Genomic DNA, 22,866 nt, shown 5'->3' on the forward strand with positions numbered 1-22,866 from the left:
TCTGGAGAGGGTTAGACCAGGCTGCTCCTTGGAGGCAAGGATTCTGAAGCATCATCTGACATGATTTGGACATGTTGCAAGGAGGGACCAGTCCATGGAGAAGAACGTCATGCTTGGAATGGTGGAGGGATAGCGCAAGAGAGGAAGACCCTCTATGAGGTTTTATTGATTCAGTGACTGGGGTAATAGGGGTGGTTGTGTCAGAGACAGTGAGATTGGCACAGGATAGAGCAGGGTTTAGGGCTGTTGTACAGAGGGTCGCTATGAGTCGCAGGTGACTCAATGGCATATTACAGCAACAGAGAAAACCAAAATAATGAATAAGAACCTTTTGCTGAAAACAAGCTACTTTTACTTCACTCTTTTTCAATTTATTATTAATTTCAGTAGAAATTTACAGAGACTTTGGATTTGCATTCATTCATTTCTCCTCTCCCAACCCTCCCCCCAGTACACTACTCTCTTGGAAAAGTAAAAGAAAAATTCTTTCATTGTTTTACAAAACCTCCCCCAGGTCCACTCCACCATGTAGCCTTCGCTCTAGACTCCTGTCATGACAAAAATACCTAATCACATATCCCTTTTAAACAGTTTTCTCCCTCATCTGTTTCAATGCAGTATATACATTATTGAGCTCATCTTTCTCAGTCTCTCCCAAACCCCAAGGTCAGTCCTGTTTTACAACAGTGGTACCATGCAGTATTTGTCCCTTTGTGACTGAGATACTTCACTCAGCATAATGTCCTCCAAAGTCACCCATTTTGAATAATGTTGCATGATCTCCTTGTTTTTCAATGCAGCATAGTATTCCATTGTGTGAATATACCACAGCTTTTCTATCCATTCGGTTGTTGATGGGCACTTAGATTGTTTCCAACTCCTTGCTATTGTGAACAAAGCTGCAATAAACATGGGTGTGCATATATCTGCTTGGATGTCAGCTATGGTCTCTTCAGGGTATATTCCCAGTAGTGGAATTGCTGGGTCAAATGGTATCTCTATTTGCAACTTTTTGAGAAAGCACCATACCACCTTCCACAGGGGTTGCACCATTTTACACTCCCACCAACAGTGAATAAGGGTTCCAGTTTCTCCAGAACCTCACCAGCATTTGTTGTTTGCTGTTATGTTAAATTTTTCTGTTCTAACTGGGTTGAGATCATATCTCATAGTTGTTTTTTTTATTTATTTTTTTTATTATTAAATTTTATTAGTTTCAATGAACATTCACAGGGATTCTGGGCTTTCACTCCTTCATTGCCGCACCATTCTCTCCACCCTCCTCCCCAGTTTGCTCTTCTTCCCTGCCATCCGAGTGTCTGTTTTAATTGTCCAATTGCCACAGTGCTTGTCAAAGTCAGTTCTGATTAATCTCCTTTGTCGGTGTGTCCTTTGCCATTCCCTATCACTCCTCCCTGAGAGAGACTTCACCCTGATTCATAAGAAAAAGGGGATGGCGTATTCTCTTAGCTACTTCCTGCTGAAAAGGGATGCTGTGGGTTTCAGGGTGAAGATCTTCTCTCACTACTCTAAAGGGCCCCTTTGGCAGTAGGAAACACATAGACTATTATGGAGATTGATTTTGGAATTTAGATGCACTCTTACTGATTGTGCTTGGCCGTACATGTTCATATCCTTGAAGATGTATCATGGGGGTGTTGCAACCTAGAAGACACAAATTTGACTAACAAGTTATAAGTACATGAGTCAAAAATTATGGAAAAGTAAAAGAAAAGATTCTTTCATTGTTGTTTTTACTTCACTCTTTTGAGGTTGGAGTGGGATCAGCTGTGCCTATAGTATCTATATGCTAGTCATTTGTGACTCTAGAAATCCTGGCCTGATTCCCTTTTTGTCGATTTCTGGCACCTATTTGGCAGTGGATCTATTATTGGACTTGAGTTGATGCTGACTAATGGCATCCCCGTCTCTGTTAGAGTAGATCTGTGCTCCATCCAGTTCACCGTATGTTAACCTGTCCTGAGGAGATGGCCAGCGCCGTCTCTGGTGTATCCATACTGCCTTGTAGATGCTCTTCCTGGGCCCAGATGCCTGCCTGCTCTTTTTACCCTCCAGCCTGTTCTTACTTCCTGTGTTCTCTTATTGTGATACTGTAGAGTCTAAATGCCTCTGCTGGATTTGTAAGATACTCCGTAACAGTGCTCATTATTAACTTTTATTTACCAGTGACTCATGGTGTCCCCATGTGTGTCACTACAAAACTGTGTTCCACAGAGTTTGCAGTTGAGTGATTTTCTGGATAGATCCCAGGTCTTCTGAAGCCCCACAAACTTTTTAAGTTAACAGCTAAACCCATCGCGGTTTGTGCCACTCAGAGATTTCCCTCTCCATAGTGTTGGAGAAAGTGTGACTGCAGTGCTCCTTGGAAGCAAGGCTGATGAAGCTTCGTTTCACATACTTTGGGCAAGTTGTTAGAAAGGGCCAGGTTTTGGAGAAGGACATCATGCTTGGAAAAATGGAAGGTCATTGTGAAAGAGGAAGATCCTCAGTGAGATGTACTGACATGGTGACTGTAACATGGGCTGATGTATATCAGAGACGGTGAGAACTGAACAGGGTTCAGCTTTTGCTGTTCCTATGGTCGCTATAAGACTCAGTTGACTCAATGACAATAACAGGTATTGGCAGATGGTTCACTGTTTCTCTTTTTTAATTCCGTTGCTTCAAGTTCAGACTCTGACTAGCTTTCCAAGACTGGTCCAGGCCTTATTTTTATTCTTCTGTGTTTCCACCAGGGAATCCTATTAGAGACTCATATTTAAGGACTTTTCCCCATACTCACTCATTTAGAAGCCTGAAAACAGAAGAAAGGGAGTATGTATTTTTTAAAAGCATCTCAGATGACTCCGTACATCAGCCATGCTTGGGAACCACTGATCTAGACACATTTTTGTTCTTAATTACATACTTTTTCATATTATAACAAGAGCTCCCTACAGTAGCTGCCTGACCCTCAGGCCTATAGCACATGGAGCTTGGGGATGGACAAGCCTGGAGTCAAAGGCTGGAACTTTTTTTATTTAGTGTAAGATCAAGGGCAAGGCATTGAAAGGTTGAGTCCTTTTAAAAAGTGTGTGTGTGTGTGTGTGTGTGTGTGTGTGTGTGTGTATTTGTATGTGTGTATGTACATTGTGCCAAGAATATTTTTATAGCAACTATTACAAGGATAAAATGAAGAAATGGTGCTTGAAGCACAGAAGGTGCTATTTTTAACCCTTCCCTGCCACCCTTTTTTTACTTGACCCCTATTATCTTGACTGTGTAATATTCTTTAAGACTTATAAACTATTATTATTATGATGATGCTTTGGAGCCCTGGTGGCACAATGGTTAAGAGCTGAGCTGCTAAGAGAAAGGTTGATGCTTCAGACTCACCCAGCGGCTCTGCTGGAGAGGGGCCTGCTAATCTTCCTGTAAAGACTGCGTCCAGGAGAATTGCATGGGGAAGGTCTGCTCTTTGGCATGGGGTTGCTATGAGTCAAATCAGCATCTAAGGACAATAACCTGTCTTTTACTGGCTGGAGTTCTAGGGAGGTGGATTTTCCCCCTAGTGAGTAGGATTAGGCCACATGGTTAACTGGAGCTTGAAACACCTGTTGATACTTGGTGTTTCATGCAGGTGCCCTGGACTCTGGCCGACTAAAGTCTAGGGTTAGTCAGTACTTGCTACTGAAACTCAGTTTTTTTTGTCCACTAGGGGCAGTGTGGTATGGGACCAACTGAATAGGAGACCAGAGTGAATTAGCGCTAATTTGCAAACTTTCGCTTCTCAAGACCTCAGTTTCACCAACACTGCAGTTTTGATGTGAAGAGTAGACAAGGCATTGATGTAAAGTCCTTATTGTGCACAGAATCAGTGCCCATTAAGGCTGTTTGCGTTGGCTGAATTGAGCTTTCAACTGTTTGGATAGTCTCTGTTGAATCCGACATCAGGAAGGAGGGCGGTGGGGGTGGGAGCGAATGCAGGGGATACAGATGCATAGGAAGAGGTTCCAGGCCCCACACGATAAAGAGCAACAGTTTCAGAGACTGTGGCCTCAGCTCTGAGTTGGTCCCAACTCAACAGCAGTGAGGCTTTTTAATTTTTATTTTATTTTTCAAGGGTAGAAGGGCAATTTGCGCTTCAGATCTTACTGTTAAAAATCTGAGTTGCATTTTGCCAAGTCTTGTTTTTAGAATAGTTTTCCCAAGAAGACTTGAGGTGGCTCTTTGTCTCAGAATAAGAAAGGACAGTGTTGAAAGGGAATTGTGGATGTCTGTTTTTCTCAGCTAGTTCAGAGAATTGGTAGGACAGGGAAAAGGAAAGAAACCTTGAAATGTGGAGATTTCCCACTTGAATTTCACATCAGCGGAGCAAAACCATCTAGTATGTGATGACCAAAGGATAGAGTTGTATTCCCTCTTCTTACCTCTGATATTGAATCTCTCATGTGAAAAATGTCACACAGAAGTGCCCTTTACACAGCATCTTGAGGTTTATTTTCTTTCCCTGTGATTATATGGGTATATTAAATATAACAGTGCTGATATTTAAGGAGTATACAACTATGGGAGAATAGAATGGACTCTGTGGCAGCAGGTTTTTGGTTTATGCAACTTAATCATGGTACATATAACACAGTGGGACAATATACCTCATTACTAAAGGGGAAAAAAGAAAATCATGTTCTTACCCAAAAGGAAAACAGTATTTATAAACAAATATTTATAGAAGGTATATGTAATCATAGAAGCCCTGGTGGTACAGTGTTTAAAGCTCTCATATGCTAATCAAATTAGGCGTTTGACCTCACCAGCCACTGTATGGAGGAAATATGTGGTAATCTGATAAAAGTGATGGCTTTCGATACCTGATGGGACAGTTTTTCTCTTGTCTTATATGGTTACAGTGAATTGGAATTGGTAACAGTTTGGTGTTTGGATTTTTACAGGTTAATATGTTCCTATATAAAGTATAAAAATACAGTATGTAAGTGGTAAATGTATTAATGTATATTAGATTTAGTATACTTTAAGTATAGTATTAAATGTAGCCAATTACAACCTTTTGAATCAGGGCAAATGTGATTGTAACTGTTTGAATCTAGGCAGATCCTGCCTTGGTATTTATTTTGTCTGTGCTTCAAAATGTAGTTGAAACAATTTAAGATTAATTTAACTAAGTTATTAATGCTTGTTCCAATACTTGATTGGATCAAAGACCTCATTACAAATTATTGTTTCTAATACCAGATAGGATAGTAATCTGTTACCTTCCTTTGGGTATTAGGATTGTATGTATTGTCTTGAATATTCAAAATCTCAATGTGGAGTGTTCTTTCCATACATTTTCCTCCATAAGCCAGCATAGCAATGAGGCTAATTGATAAGGTGGAATCTACCTCATTGTAGACAGACGTTAACAGGAGCTTTTGACACTGATGGCTGGTGCTGAGCCATCTCATTCTTCTGGTTTGGTTTCTAGCTTGGACATCCATTCCAGAGCAGAGCTGCATCTTACGTCTTCAGCTTGGTTACTGGCTGTAGCCATTGATAATCAGTCTGTCAGTGCTGTGGAGCATACAAAGAAGGTATAAGAGCAGGTCATTTAGTAGAGTGGTTCTGAGCATGGGCTCTGGAATTAAGGCTACCCGAGTTTGAATCTACTTAACTATATGACGTTGGGCAAATGTCTTAATTTTTCTGAACTTCATTTTCTCATCTGTAAAATGGGGGATCATAAAATAGGTTCTTAAGGTGATAAAGGCACAGGATGGTACTGAATGGCACAAGATCAGAAAGGGTTCAGGCTTTTCTTCATAAGGTCACTATGTGTTGACTGATCCTTGGAGGAGGACATCATGCTTGGAAGGGTGGAGTGACAGTGCAGGAGAGGAAGACCTGGGATAAGATGGATCGATACAGTGACTTGGCCAATCGGGGTAGATGTGTTGGAGTCAATGAGACTGGCTCAGAATAGGGTAGGCATCAGAGCTATTGCACGTAGGGTCCCTATGAGTTGCAGGCAACTTGATGGCACATAACAACATGAGTCATACTCAACTCAGTGGTACTTAACAACCACAACAATGGGGTGTTTAGAGGCAAAAATTACATTTAGTATAGTGATATATCCATACTTTACATAAACTGTTAGTACTTGTTATACTTGTTCCTGGTTTCTTGCCTCCATAAAGTAGTCATATGGGGGACTTGGCACATAAAACATGGGCTCACCGAAGACTTCAGCTCAGAGGGTGGCCCAGCGCATTAATGATAATGTTTGCCTTTTTATAGTTGGGTTCCCTCTTACCCTATCTTGAGAGTATGGTTATGATTGGTCAGCCTTCTTAAAAATAAAGGGTGTTGTGAGAGATTATTTCCCACTGATGAAAGGTTTCTTATAGGCACTGGATGAATCTATGAGTAGTAAAACATAGAATGCCCATCTTGTCCAGTGTTCTACCTGTAGGAGTCTACTTAAAGGAATATAGTCATGATAAAAAAGAGTTTTCACCAATGCATTTATTGAAGTCTTGTTTATAAGAAATTAAAGGAAAAACAGCCTGAGTTTATAGTAACAGAGGAACAGTTAACTAAATGATACTCAGCTTGACTAGTCATACAATAAAAAAGAGTATTGGAAGGATATTTATGGCTTGGGAATGCTTACAATGGACAGAAAATAGGATATCAAATAAGATTCTGGCTGTATAAAACAAATTTGTGTTTACACAGGTAAATAAAAGTGAGAAAATCTTGAGGGAAAGCTGGATAAGGAACCATTGGTTTTTTATATTTTCAACAGTGAACATAACAGATTTTGTATATGTGTTAGTTAGAAAAGTGAAAAATAAATGAATTAAGCTTCCAGTTATAGATGTTTTAAAAAGTGAAATAAAAAAATTATAGGAAGCATAGCATAAATATGTGTGTGGGTTTGTATATATGAAATAGGAAACAAAAATGCCCAGAACTGATGTTAACAAAAATGAAATCAGATTCTTTGAAAAGTTGAATAGATGACTCTTTGGTCAGTGTGACCATAAAAAAAGCTAAGCTATAAATAAATAATATTAAGAATAGCAGTAATTGCAGTTACAAAGAAGAGTAAAAATATAATTCTGTTTACCCCTTTGTGCTACTATATTTTAAAATTGGTTGAAATGGAAGATTTTCTAGGAAAAAGAAAATTTACTAAAATTGACTCAAGAAGTGAAAACTCTGAGAAGTCCTGATCAGAGAAAATGATGGAGGAGGAGTAAGGAGACTTATGCCTAAAAATGGCAGTAAGTCCTTAAAGAGAAAAATTGATGAATTGGGGTCTCACCACAATTTAAGACTTTTGTGAGCTCCAGTTCATCAATTTGATAAGATGAAAGGAGAAGCTACAGATTGGGAGAAAATACTTATAAATCACATATCCAACAGTATTTAGACTGCATGAAAGCCACTTGTGTCAAGTCAATTCCAACACATAGCGCCTTTCTGCTTTCTTAGACTGTAAATCTTTGTACTGGTAGAGCAGTTGGTAGATTTTAACGGCTCACCTTTCAGTTAGCAACACAACCTGTATCACAGTAGATCACCAGAACATCTTAGACTATCTGATGCATTTACAAAAAGCAGCAGCAAACACATGGTCCAATTAGAAAATGGGCAAAAGATATGAAGATAGATTTCACTGAAGAGGGTATACAGATGGTAAAATAAGTACATGAAAAGCTGTTCAACATCATTAGCCATCAGGGAAATGCAAATTAAAACTACAATGAGATAACATTATATACCTATCAAAATAGTTACAAATAAAAATTAGTTGACAATGCCAACTTAATGGTGCTGATGAGAGTGTGGAGATTTGGATCACTCATACGTCGCTAATGAGAATGTAAAATGGTGCAGCCACTCTGGTAAACTATTGAAGTTTCTTACAAAACTAAACATGCATACATTACATGGTTAGCAATTACATGCTTGGGCATTTATCTCAAGGAATTAAAAGTGACCCACAGCTCCCCCTCCAGCAAGTTTTAAGAGGCAGTTGTCAGACAAGGTTGCCCATCTTTCTGCCATGGAGTGGTTGGTGGATTCAGACTATGTGCCTTTGGGGTTAGGAGTTCAGTTCTTGACCACTTAAAAAATGAAAATGATATTAATAAACTCTTGTATTCTAAAATTCACAGTTTTATTTATAATATCCAAAATGTAGAATCAGCTTGGATGTGCTTCAGTGGGTGAATAGTTTTAAAAACTTCTCCCCCAACATACCATGGAATAGTAGTACTCCACAATAAAAAAGGAATTCCCTTAATCACACAAACTCTGATAAATCTCCAGTGACATATTATGATGGTGAAAAAAAGCCAGTCCCTAAAGCTTGCATGCTGTTTTGAGTCCATTTTGTACAACGTTCTTGAAATACTGAAAGTGTAGAAATGGAGAGCGGATTAGTGATTGCTGTTGGTTCATGACATAAAGCCCATTCTGTTAACAATTCAAAGTACTTTCAGTGGTTTGTAATAACAAACAGACACTACTTTGCAAAGTATGTCACAACATGTTGTTATTACTTTGTTACATTAAAGATAATTTAGTGTATCTAGAAACACTTCTACCTGTTGTAATTTAATTTAAAGACAGACTCTGGCTGAATTCCTTTGTAATTTGGGGACTGCTTGTGTGTGTGTGTGTGTGTGTGTGTGTGTGTGTAATACACACACACATATATATATAATACATATATATATGTATTATTAGCATTAGGCTCTTCAATAAACAAGGTAAGCACATACTTACATGTGCTTTCTTACTTATTGAGTATCGTCAAGTTGGAACCAACCCATAGCTAATCCTCCAATGGTTTTTAAAGGCAGGAGCTTAAAGCGGAGGAGATGGGCTGTCTTCCTCCCACAGAGCATCTGGTGGATTGCTTCTTGGAAATAGTTTTGCATCCGCAGCCTCACTACAGGTAGATATGCAAGCCTGTGCTTATTTACTTGTTGAGTAACCCAGGGTTTATAAATTTGGCAAATTTTGGTTCTGTAGGAAGCATGCTGTGAAGTTGGGAGAGAGACTAGTGCTGGTCATACTTAGAATCTCTGAGGTAGTGAGAGAAAAAAAAAACGAAATTGGGGAGGAAAAATAAAAGAAGTCACAGATTAGTCAGCAAGCATATATATGCTTATGCCTACCTTATTGGCTAATCTAACATTGCACAGTATACATACACTTAAACATGCATGAGGACAAACAAAACTGGGGAACTCTGAGTAAGACTGGATTGTATCAATACCCTGGTTGTGATAGGTTGGTGGTAGTTGTTAGGTGGCGTCGAGTTGCGTATGATTCACAGCACCCTATAAAACTGTACCTTGTCCTATCCTGAGCCATTGGGAGAAACTGGGAAAGGGCACAAGAAGTCTTGCTATTGTTTCTTACAATTGCACGAGTCAGCAATTTGATGTCAATAAAAATTTCAGTTAAAAAAATGGCACCGGGCCCAAATAGTTTTACAAGTAAAATTTGTTAATCCCTTAAAGAAGAGACAATTGTTGTTCTAGTGTAGAGAACAATAGAAGATTGTCCATTTTATTTTATGAGATTAGTGTGTCACTGTATGTTAAAACCTTCAACAACGGTGTATTGAAATCAGAGAGAAAGAATTGATGAAAACAAATACGTGAACCAGTATCACTTAGAATCTTACGTGGGCAAGTTTTGAAGAGAATATTGTCAAATATTAGAAGCTTATTAGAAGAATAACGATAAGTACAAATAAAGTTTGTCCAAGAAAAGTGTCAACATCAGAAGGGCAATACAGTTATTAATAGTTTAAGAGAGAGAATAATTTGATCATCTCAACAGATGCAGAAAAAGCATGTACAGATGTCAAGATAAAAGTTCCTAAATTCTGGCTGACTGAAGCTTTACTATATTAGGGCTACTGCATCTGTGCTAAGGGCTCAAGTCCCTGGATGTGTTTAGGAACCAGGAGGCTTGTGTTTACTGTGTTGTTAGGCAACAGGCTCCAGTTGCATGGATAACAGGTGTGTGGCAATGCAGTAAAATATGGCTCATTGCTTATATAGATTCTAATTTATATGGAGTTGGGGTTCTAGCATTACCAATGTTCGTTTGCATGCTATCCCAGATTGTTAGTGTAAGGGATGGTCAGGCTGTAAATCAGATAAATAGAAGGTCAGTTTCTTCTGTTGCTGCTTGAAAGTGATAAGATGTTGGAAAAGTTCCTTACTGTATCTGAACTAGCTTTTTTCAGTGTAAAATTGGGGATTGCATGTTTTTCTTTTAGGTTATTTTAAAATTTAGCCTTCACAATGACTAAATGCTTCTGACAAAAATTGTACAATAGTCGTATTTTAAGCTGCCTTTGCGTCTCTTTCCTTTTTGCGTTAGTTTTGTGTTTCTGGAGAATATTTTGTGCGCGTATACATGTGCTTCCTGTTTTTCTCTTATTTTCAAGTCTATTAACACGAAAGGATCTATATTTTCACAAATATAGGACCAGTTCAGTTTTCGCTAGGCAAGGGATGCTGCTGAGCTACGTTGTTTTGCTTTCTGCCATCACCCACTCTTCCTTACTCACACGAAGCTAAACCTGGAAGTGATCTCGCACACAATTCGGGAATTAAGTTAAAAGTGGAAAAATCTGCGATAGTTCTGGGGATTGTAATAGTAAAGTGCTTTTAGAAGACAAATACTAGAGCTTTATATTATAAACACTAATTTAACAGTTAATAATGAATTAAAACCTTAGCTTTATGTTCCCGCTTCAGAATCATTTCAGTGTTACTGTTATTGTGTGCCACTGAGTCGGTTTTCACAGCGCTCTTTTGTACAGAACAATACTGCCCCAGGTTGTGCCACTGCCCCAGGGGCTGCTGTGGGTGAGCCCCTATTTCAGCCACTGTTGCCAGTCCATCTTCTTGAGGGTCTTCTCTGTTTTGCTGACCCTCTGTGTTACCAAGTCTGAGGTCCTTCAGGGCTTGATCCATCCTGATAACATGCCCCAAATATGGAAGACCGAGCCTCACCATCTTGATTGCATTATATTAGATTTTATTATAACATTTTGTAATTTTTTCTGATTAGTTATTGAGTTAGGGAGTTCTGGTGGCCTAATGGGTGAAGAGTTGTGCTGCCAGCCAAAGGCAGACAGTTCAAATTCACTAGCTACTCTTGAGGGAGGAAGATAGGCAGTCTCCTCCTGTTTGATTTACAGCTTTTGAAATTGTTGGAGGGTCAGCTGTGCCTTTGTTCTGATGTAACAGCATGAGTTTTATAGTTAACTGAATTTAAGTTTTGTTGTTTGCAAGTCAGTAAGTCAACATATTACTACTGCATGTCTGTCATGGGCAAAGCTCATTCTTGGTTGGAAAATTAAAGTCAATTACAACATGATGCGAGACATCAAGCAACTTTTAGCCATTGTGCTTTCTCAGATAATGTGCCCACGTTGTAACAACTCACTTTAATAGAAAACTGCTATATGAGGGAAGTTTACAGTTTACAGAATGTGTAGCATGAGTGTGTTATTTGGTAAAAATATAGTACTTGGGTAAACTGAAGGTTATTTGAACCGGTATTAGCATATGGATTATATAGGAAGTATACCTCAGCTTGTTTGTGTGTTTGACTCTATTTTGAACATTTCTAAGTCTCCATACTAACAGAGAATGACATTCCATAAGATAAGAAGACTCCCTTGAGGACCCCCACCCCCACCCCTCGGAGTTGCACTGTGTGTGGAAAGGGATAAAAATTCTGTTGGAGATTTTTAAGACACTTGATTTTTTTACTTGCCTGTGTCCCACTTGCTTTCCAGAGGACCAGCTTAACAAAAGTAAGATTATACAGAGAGCACTAAGAAGAGCAGAATTGGTTAAAAGTTGAATAATTCATTGATATTTATTCCAGAGGGAAAGAGACCTTATGTTTCATATAGCCTATTTTTCTATATGCTAATTAGAGACTCTAAGAGTTGGAGTAACAGTAAGAGGTGACTCTTACAGTATATGTTTTGGTAAGGTCTGACATTCTTAGTTCCTAAATGAAATAAGTAGGAGCGTTGGGATGATTCTTTTGGACTCTTCTTCTGCAATGTGAGGCATTGGATTCTGGAGCTGCAGTTGGTTTTAGAAGGGGAACAAATCTAGAGAGGTGAAGTGCTTTGTCCAAGAGCTCACTGCTAGTCGGTGACAGGATAAATAGATCCTAGGCCATCTGCTTTACATGCAGTTATTTTCTCACTGTGGCACACATTGCCTTTCTGGCTTCTTATCCTTCATTCTCCACATTAATGATTAGCATCTAGTGTACTGACCTCTGCCTCATGCTTGGTGAATAAATGTAATAAGCAGTGGAACATGCTTTATATGTTACATATGCTGCATTGTATGATTAGTATGGGGTTTATTTGTGCAAAATAAATATGCTGTGATGATGTTAAGTAATGTTTAAATATGAATGAACAAATGAAATTGTAATTAAGTGCTGTAAAACAAAATAAATATAAGGGTTTGACTGAAAAACTAATGTGATTTGGAAACTTTCTCTCAAAGAAAATTTAATTTTAAAAATAAGTAAAAAGTTAAAAAAGATAAATAATGGCTTTATTTCCAGAAAAAAACAAAGTTCCAGTTATTCTCTTCCTTGCTTGGGTACCTTCTGGCTAATTATGACAGGGAGCTGAGAGCCCTGGGTTTTGAAAGACCCAGGGAGACAGGGACTGGAATGAAGCTGGGATGTAAAGGTCCCTGGGTGGCATAAATGATTCACACTCATCTAACCTAGAAGTGCTGGTGGCAGGGTACATTGTTAGGTTGCTAAACAAAAAAGAGGTTGGCAGGTTGAATCCATCAGTTGCTCTGTGGGAGAAAGATGACCAGTCTCCTCCTGTGAGGATTTATACCCTTGGAAAGCCAGCGGAAGGTCGCTGAGAGCTGAACTTGACTCATTGGTTTGTGTGCAATCCTAAAGGATGGTGGTTCAAGTTCATATAACTCTGCTGCAGAAAAGAGCCTGGTAATTTATTTTCATCAAGACTTCAGCGCAGAAAACCCTGTGGAGCAGTTGCGCTCTGTGATGCAAGTAGGCACCATCAGACTGAATCCAGTCTGCAATAATAGTTCTAAATCTTTGGACAGATTTACAGGCAGAGCAGGAGATAAAAGCTTCCAGGAGATAAGATTCTGAGTTTAGAAGCAAAATCCTCATGAATTAATACTGCATTTTAGGAAAAAACAACAGAAAGTGAAAGCAAACCAAACCCCAAGCTTGACTGGAGGTTGATGAAGGATGAACATCCCTTGGATTTTTGTACTAAAAATATGTCTGTGCCTTCAGAAGAAGCTGAGCTGGGTACCCCTATCTTCCAAGCAAAAGTGCTTTCTCACACAGGGTTTTGTTTGCTTTTTTTTTTAATCTCCCCTAGTGCTAACTGTATGTTATGGCCTCCCCTTTTTTTTCAACTCATAGAGACCTTAAAGGATCAAGTAGAACTGACTCTTAGGGTTTCCCAGACATCAGTCTGTATTTGAGCAGATGGTTAGATTGTCATTCTGTGGAGTGATTGGTGGATTAGAACCGTGCACCCCTTGTGTACCAGTTAAATGCTTAAGTACTGTGCCAGTATGAAATATTACCCTAGATTCCTTTGGGCGGATGTTGGTCAGTCACTCTTCCTGAGATTTACAGCCTCAGAAACCTAATGGAGAGGCAACTCAGAGCCAGTTCCAACTTGGTAGCAATGAAAGTGGGAGCGAACCCTACTTAGAAAGAGGATTGACAGTTTGGATTCATTGATTGTTGTAACTGTGAGGCATATTACTTGTCAAGAATGAACTTTCCCTGACCTAGGAGAGGTCAGTTCCTCAGATTTCCAGTTTTAAATAGTCCTAAAAGACTTAGGATGCTTTTCTGAAAAATCAGCCAATTGGAAGCCTCTTAGGGCACATTCTCCTCTGCGGTTTATCCGACCAGTGTTGGTTGGAATTGACGCACCAATAGCTGGAACTGAGGGGAGAACACTACATTAGATTCAACATAAAAACCAGACCCTCTGAATTGAATTAGTTCTGAGTCCTGGCCACCCTCCATCAAGGGTCTGAGGCTGGCAGTATATATGGGAGGAGATTGCCCATCTTTTCCTGTCAGAGCGACTGGGGGATTCAAACCAATTTTTGATAAGCAGTCTGTCACTGTGCCCCCAGGGCTCCACCTTACAATGAAGACAGTGGTTAAAAGAAGTGTTTAGCTGTGTCGCCGCTTGTTGATACAGCCTGATGGGTGCAGCACCATGTAATGAAGTATCAGAGCCTTGATTTGCATCCTTTGACCCAGTGCTTTGGGCTGCTGATAGTCTCACTTCTTTACTAGAATGTAACATAGTACTTTGATAAAGTCACTCAAACATCAGTGTAGAGCTGGGATGACTTGATGGACATCTTACACCCTAGCTCTGCTAGTTCCTGACTGACTTTAGGAGGTTTACATAGCCTCTCCATGTCTTAGGTTTCTCACCTTTGAAAAGATTATTCAGTTAAATCTTCAAAAGTCACAAGACATAAATTTGTCACAGAAGGAAAACACAAATATTTCCCATTAGTAGAGAGTGAAGGAAACTCTGGTGGCCTCGTGGCAAGAAGCTGTGCTGCACAAATCCACCAGTTTCTCTGCAGAAGGATGGGCAGTCTCCTCCCATGTGATTAAGTGCCTCTGAAAACCTGCAGGAGGATCAGGTGAATTGATTCCACCTCTGGTGGTTCACAACAGCAACAATAGCAACAGTTGAGAGTGACAGGAGAGTGGTAAGACTGTACCCTGTCAATGACGACGGCTTGTGAGTCCCAGAAAAACAAGACAGTCCTGTTGAGACCTGACTCGCACGGGTTTCCCTGTCATAACCAGAGCTGCTGTGAGCAGTGATGAGTTAATGCATGCCAAGCACTTAACACAGAACCAGCACTACAGTCTTGATGATGATTGAGTTGGACAGCCAATTGGATTTGCTCATCAAAGGTAGGCTTGTCTTTTGTGGTTTTTTGAGCCTGAGAGAGAGAAGAATGATGGTGCCACTGACCAGATTGTTGTTGTTATGTGCCATAGACCCGACTATGACTCCCAGCGACCCTCTGAACAATAGCTCTGAACCCTGCCCTATCTTGAACCAGTCACTGTCTGTGGCAAACCTGTCCCCATTGTCCCAGTCACTGTGTCAGTCCATCTAATCTCGGGTCTTCACTCTTGCATTGCCCCTTCACCTTTTTTAAGTGTGATGTCTTTTTCTAAGGACTGATCCCTCCTGGCTACATGCCCAAAAGCATGTGAGATGGAGCTTCAAAATCTTTGTCCTGTCTAGCTCTTCATTTCTTAACTGTGTCTTTTACTTAATATAGCGTCAAGTCAGAACTGCCATGTAGTTGACCCTCCAGTGAACTTTCAGGAAGAGATCACCCATCTTTTGTCCCGTTGAGCAGCTGGTGGATTCAAACCACTGGCCTTTGGGTTGTCATCACACCTCCTTGTCCAGTAAGCCACTCCAATGAAAGACATTATCCAGATGGGTGGTTCTCAAGCCTTTGCACAAATTTAATTCACTTGGGAACATTTAAACATAAATGACAGCCATGCCTGTGCCGCCTCCTCATTCATATTGGCCAGAATCTCAGGGTCTGGGGGCCAAAGCCTCCTGGTGGGTCTCATGTTCAGGAGGTTTGAGAACCATTGTTCTACATCATTTCTTGGTCCCCTCCAGGCAAGCAGAGTAAGTAGACTTTTGTGTTCTTAAAGCTGTGCTCTGTTGCTTGCAATCAAGCTCCATGAGTTACAGTGGCCTTTTGAGATGAATTGGCTTGTCAAAGTCCAAAGCTCTGTAGATTGGAAAATGCTGGCTTTCTCCCAGTATTTCCTTTTTCTACCTTTCGTATCTTTTTCTTCTCCTGCCTCCTCTTCTGGTAATGGTGATACATTGATGAACTCTTGAGACAAAAGATTATGTAGGTAAAAGGTAAGTTTATCCAAGGATAAACTTTTTTTTTTTTTAAATCTATAAACATTTTCCTTTCTAAAAGAAAACCTTCCTTGGTGAAACAAAGGCGGCTTGTCCTCTTGGCCTGGTTGCCAAAAAGCATGTTTGGTCAGCTTATTAGATTTGCTTGAGTTCATGCTTTTAGCAGAGAAATCGTGTGTGTTACTGGTCGAGAATATATTCGAGAATTTTTCTGAAAGTACTGATCATGAATAAACCCTTTACAAGTGTTTTAATGCCAGCCTTCTTATCTTAACAGAGCTTAAAATCAGCAACCTAGGCCTGGTTTTCAGTCACATTAATTCTGCAGAATGCTGACTATTCCCCCCCTTCCTGGTTGAAGTAGGCAAGAGAGAGTGCTTCAGGCTGTCCTGTGAATAAGACATCTTGCATTGTCTTTAGTTCTTCCAAAAAGCAAAAATGCAGCAGCCCATTACCTAATCTATTCATAGTTTACTTTGTTCAGATATCTAATTTGGGAGCATGTTTGCCCTCACTCAACTCTGAAACACAATTTTCCATCCGTTGAGTAAAAGGAGATCTCTTTAATTGACTCTGGGGGGGAAGAAACCGCAACGTTGTTTAAGACTCCTGGATTTTGCAGAGCTTTTAGAAATTGCTCTGCATGAGAACGTTAAAATGCTGACCCTTTACAAACTGCCACTCAACATGTGTCTGCTCTGTAATAGAGTTGGTAGAATTATTATTCTGAGAAAATGGAAAATGAGCCATTTACCAGGACACGTAGACTTCTAAACCCAGCAAGTCTAGCTTGTCTGTTGAAGTTGCAAAGGATTTTGATTTACTTCTAGCCACAGTCAGAAATGCTCAGGGAAGCAACAGGGAAGAAATCAAACAGTGCATTGCGTTGGGGCAGATCTGTAGAAGAGCTCTTTAAAAGTGTTAAAAACGTGAAACCCAGGTATCATTTGGGGATCAGTGTGTGCCTGACCCAGGTTATGGTGCTTGTTGTTGCCTCATGCACGTGTGAAAGCTGGACATTGAAGAAGAATCGATGCATTGGAATAAAATGTTGGTGTAAAAGAACGACTGTTACACAGATTGCCAGAAGAATAAACAAATATGTCCTTGCACAAGGACAGCCTGAATTCTCCTTAGAAGTGAGGAGGGAAGAGGCTGTCTCATGTCCTTTGGGCACTTTATTTGGATAGCTCAGCTGCTGGACAGGGATATTACTGGAGGGTGAGAGAAAAAGAGATGCCTACTCAACTGGGTGGATTGACATAGCAGGTGCACCGGTGAGTTCAGAGAGCAGGGATTGAGGATGGTGTAGGACCAGACACTATTTGGTTGTGGGCTACATAAAGTTGCTATGAATTGGAACCTCGTTGAAAGGTCCTTCACAACTCATTGTAATAGATTTCAAGGAATCGGAAGATGCATTGAGTGGGGAAAATCTGCTGTCAAGGACCTCTCCAGTGTGCTGAAGAGGAACCAGGTAAGTTTCAAGACTAAACTGTACCTGACCCAAGCCATGCATCTGAAAGTTGGTCAGTGAGTAAGAATTGCAGAAGAAGAGTTACTGCCTTTGTGTTTTTGTTGGTGGTGATGAAGAACATTGAAAATATCATGGATTTCCAAAAGAACCAACAAGTCTGTCTTAGAGGAAGTGTACCCGGAGTGCTACCGAGCCTTAGAGGCAAGGACGGTGAGACTTTGTCTCACATGCTCTGGTCGTGTTCAAGAGAGTCTGGTCTTTGGAAAAAGACCTCAGGTTGAGAAGGGTGGAGAATCAGAAAGAGAGAACGGCCCTTAACAAGGTGGAGTGACACAGTGACTGTCACAGTCGCTGGAGCATGGCAGAGAGCGCGAAGATGGCATGTGGTAGGACAGGGCCCACATTTGTTACTCATAAGGTTGCTACGAGTCGTAGCTGACTCGACAGTACACGATGAACAGCAGCAGCACAAACATCTAGATGAAAACTCAGCCTTATTGTTTACTCTTATGGAAATGATAGGGTTCAGTGTGTCCTAGAAAGCATTAAGTATTTCCATGGAGTGATATTTGAGATTAAGAATGTATATGCAAATTCTCCTACCCCCAAGTGTGTCTCCCAGGTAGGTATACTACAATTTGTGGTTGGAAGTTTGCTTCTCAGTGAAAATTTGTCCTCTCACAAGGAGTCAGTAGCCTTAGCGTGAGACCAGTGGTTTTCTTCGTGTGTGGTCCCCAGTCAGTACCTTCTGAATCACCTGGGAACTTACTAGAAATGCTGGTTCTCAGCTTCCCTCCTGGTGAACCATGTCAGAAACTCTGGACGCAGAGCCCTTAGATTTTTAAAGCTTTCCGGGTGATTCGAGTGGAAGCTAACTTTTATGTACAATGGCAGTAGACACGTAGAGCAGTGGTTCGCAGTCCTGGTTCAGAGGAACCTCCAGCTTGTGTGGCCTATATGTCCGTAAATGCAAGATTTTCCAGCTTCCTGGGTGATTTTGATGGACAGTTGGTCTTAGGGAATGCTGCTTTTGGAAGATCTTCCTACTCCACATGTAAACTTCACATCAGCAGCTAGGCCTCACTTTGGAGCTTATTTTAATTGCTGAATCTCTTAACTCCACCCAAGACTTACTGAATCATATTTTGCATTTTAACAAGATTCTCAGTGATTCATAAGGACATCAAAGTGTGAAACACTGCTTTATAGAAACAGTGGGTTTCTTTATAGAAGTCAGTCTGTAGAATGTGTCGATAATTTGATAGTTTTGTGAGGAGGCTGACCTTCTACTTGGCAGTGACTCTGAGAAGCAACCATAGAAGGAGAGAAGAAAGGACTTGAGCAGCTACTATAGAAAGACCTGAGGCCCTCTGGCATAAGAAGAGTGCAGAAGCCACTATCAAGTGAAAGCTATCAGGCAGGACTTTCATTTCCAGCTGCAAAAATTCCCACTTAGACTCTAGTCTGAGTAAGCATTTGAAAGGAACTTGGATAATGGAGAAATCTAGGGTAGAGCTGTCTTCAGGCATGGCTGTATCCAGGGGCACAGATGCACAAATGATATTGTCAGATTTCCTTTCTACACATCTGTCTTGGCTCAACATTGCTTTTATTTACTTTGAGGGTCTGTATTACTGTACAGAGGAATTGCTGTTGAAAGGAGAATCCCAAATATAAGTGGTTTAAAATATAGCTTTTTCTTTTGCTTTGGCATAGCAATTGACATACAGGACTGGTAGAATGACTCTGCCATGCTCCCACCCAGCTTTCATTTGTCAGCCTAGGTGAAGGGTGGTTCCGTCATCTTAGACAGAGGTGGGTCAGTGGCAGAATTCTTACTCGGATGGCCCAGGTTTTTTTTCCTGGCCAATGGAAATCATCATGCTCAAACCTTTACACATCTGTCATCAGAGGCTTGAGTGCTGCCATGATAATTTTAGTGGTGCTTCGACACATACGTTGCATCAGGGAGAAAAAGCCTGGCGACTGACTTCTGTGAATCAGCTAATGAAACCACTGTGGATCACCATGTTATACTGTGTCACTACGTTGTTGTTGTTATGTGGCGTTGAGCTGGAACCAATTGCTAGCTGACCTGCTGGGCCCTGTGAGGAGCTTGCCCATCTTTCTCTCGAGGAGCAACTGGTGGAGTTGAACTGTGTGTGTTTATGTTGGCAGAGCAATTCCTTAGTCATTATGCCACCGCAGCTCCCTCAGATCAAGTGAGAGTTAAGTCAGCGACTGCTAAACATAGTAACAACAACCTACTTGAGTATGGAATATTTGTAGATCGTCAACACATTATATAAGAGCTGTTGAGAAAATTAATTTGATCTGTTCTCTAAGTATAGGAAACTGGTAATGCATAACTGGGGTTGCTTTTTAAAAGTGTGTATATGTATCCATAATATACACTGTAATACACAATATGAAAAGAAAGACACCAAAATATTCACCAGCATAAATTTCACATACATAGTTTAATGAGCAGTGCACTTATGCACAATCTTGTTTTAATGATTAGTAAAATTTAACAAAGAGAGGGTTGGGTGTGGGATTTTTTTGTTTGTTTTTGTGGGGTTGTAGGTGGTTAGGTTTTGTTTTGTTTTGGGTTTTTTTTTTTTGCCTTTGATTAGTAATTTTGGTAATGCCTTCTTTAACATTCAAAATTTAATGATTCAAATCTTTAACTGCTAAATAGTGTACAGATAGAAGTAAAGGGAAACCCAAAATACTGCCATCAAGTCTCTTCTGAGCTTCTAGGACAGAGGAGAACTGTCCAATAGGATTTCTGAGTCTGTCCACCTTTACAGAAGCAGACTGCCACAGTTTTCTACTGAGAAGGAGTAGGTGGATTTGAACTGCTGACCTTAAGGTTCATAACCAAGTGTTTTAAACCACCATATCACCAAAACCCAAAGTCAGTTGTGTCAAGTTGATCCCAACTATGGTCACTCTGTTAGGTTTCTGAGGCTGTAAATCTTGATGGGAGGAAACTGTCCATCTATCGCCCACAGAGTGGCTTGATTTGAACCACTTACCTTTCTTTTAGCAGCCCAGCACTTAACTCTACCCCAGGGCTGTCCCATCAACCCGTGTAAAAAAAATGCCAAGTCTTGCATAATTATGAATTGTGCTTGTGCTGTAACCTTTTCCTCAAGATCTTGCTTCTTTGAATGTGCCTTTCATATATTACTCATTGCATAAACATTTTGAGGTAACTTTCCCACGAAAATAAAAGAAAAAAGTTTTGACTGCTTTAAATGATAGAAGAATAATATTCAGAATTTCAAATGGCATTCGATTTCCAAGCCTTCCAGCTGAATGATTATTGTCCTTTTAATAACAGTGTGGATTGTAGACTCGACTGATGTAAATGAATTAAAATTTCATTTTGCCTAGAACTTTGTGCACTGCATTAATAAGATTTAGTCCAAAACACGATTCTTGGTTTAATAAATACTAAGAGAGTATTTGTGAGATGCCTTCTGGCGTTTTGTGGCTTCTCTCCCTGGACATTAACTACTCCTGTGGCTCTTCACCAGGCTGGTTTTATTGTTTTGTGCCTTGAGGTAACACGGAGGCAGACAATTTCAGAAGACTCAAAGAGATTCCATACCAGAAATGACTTACAGATGGCGCTTAGTATTCATTCCGTAGAGTCTTTGAGTTTATTTAATAGGAAACTCTTTTCTGTTCGCATTCTACATGGCTAGGGTTCAGTTTTTATTTTACTGGAAATTTAAAAAAACAAGCGTTAAAAGATCTTCTGGAAGTATCATTATCCAGTAGGCCCAGAGAGATAGACTGTAATGAGTTTCATCTGACCCTTCATCTCCTGGGGTCTCAGATTCTTTGGGGCAGTTGAGAATGAAAGGCATGAGAGGATCTGAGGAGACGGGTTTTGATTGAATAAAAGGAAGACATTTCTGAAAGGCAAGCAGAGATGCAATAGGCCACTGCAGAAATAGTGGGCGTCCAGGTGTGGAAGGGAGGCTGTATATCTTTGGAGGGTCATTTATTTGGGATTTTCTGGGGTGAATGAAGCATCAGTTGACGTGAGATTAGCTGCCCTTTAAAGCTTTCTTCTAACCTCAGATAATACGGCTCTCCCAGTACCCTGAAGTTGAACACTGAGCAGCTTAACAGATATTTTTATTTATTTTCTCGATACCTTGATCTGACGGTGACTCTTTTCTTGGCTTTAGTAGAAACTGTGTGGCATTCTGGGAACAACTTTGTGTGAACCTGAGGACAGAAAATCAGGATTCGCCAAATTCGAAGGGCAAGGTAATGATTGAAACCTGACATTTCTTCAGACGTCAAGTGACTCTTGACAGTTACTTTTTCACTGAACTGGCCGAGGTGAACCAGAGAAATGTCCACGTTGGAGATGGAGATGGTGGCGTCAAGGGACAGTGAGTGGCAAGGCATGTGAAAGGATGTGGGAAAGAAGAGAGCCATCAGAGGGACAGAAACAGAGCGTACAAGCCAGCAGAGAGAGCACCGAGGAGAAGGGCACAATCTGCTTAGCCTTCGGGAGCACCCCCAGCTTCTCATGACTTCCTTCGTCTACTGCACCTGGCTCCATGGACCGGATGGCTCTGCTTGGACTGGACGAAGGCGGACATGATATGTCACAGTGTAAAGCATGTGCTATGACGTTATGTGACTAGTTTGAAAAGCACTACTGAAACAGATATGGACTGAAGGAGTCTAAATTATAAACGGTTTCTCTAACCTTTTGGTATAGTCCGTGGAGAGCTGTACTGCTAATCCAAAGGTTGAGTGCCTTTAGCAGTTTGAATCCCTCTGAGCCGCTGAGGGAGAAAGATGGGCAGTATCCTCTTGTGTGATTTATAGCTGTGGAAGCTCAGTGGAGGGTCAGTTGGAGGTTGATTCTGATTCAACAGCACAATGAGTTTGAATCTTTGCAGCCAGAGTGAGCTTTGGAAGCAAAGATGGCAAATCTTCATCTTTCGTACTTTGGACGCGTGACTAGTGAGGCTGTTCTTGGAAAAGGGACATCATACTTGGAAAGATAAGGGCCAGCAAAGGAGAAGAAGTTTCCCACTAGATGGATTGACACTCTGACTTCAGCAGTAGGCTTTAGGGTGTCAGAGATGATGAGGATGGCACAGGATAGGGCAGGGTTCAGGTTAGCTATTCAGAGGGTCATTGAGTCATATTCACCTCGATGACACCTAATAACAACCACCACCACTGACTTCCTCTGGCTCTTAACAGTTGTGCCCTCTGACAGCTTACTGCCCTCTTTCCTCAGTTTCCTTGTTTGTAAAATTATTTGATCAGGAACTCTATGGTTCTGTGATAGTTGCCTATAAAATATATATATATA

General features: G+C 40.5%; 1 pseudogene; it reads left to right on the forward strand.

Annotated features, from left to right (window-relative positions):
* Nucleotides 1-22,866, forward strand: part of LOC102847827 — a 197,924-nt pseudogene that overhangs the window by 48,387 nt on the left and 126,671 nt on the right.

This window comes from Elephantulus edwardii, unplaced genomic scaffold, assembly GCF_000299155.1.
Source record: "Elephantulus edwardii isolate Elephantulus edwardi_28Jun2011 unplaced genomic scaffold, EleEdw1.0 scaffold00282, whole genome shotgun sequence".
In the NCBI taxonomy this organism is placed as follows: domain Eukaryota; kingdom Metazoa; phylum Chordata; class Mammalia; order Macroscelidea; family Macroscelididae; genus Elephantulus; species Elephantulus edwardii.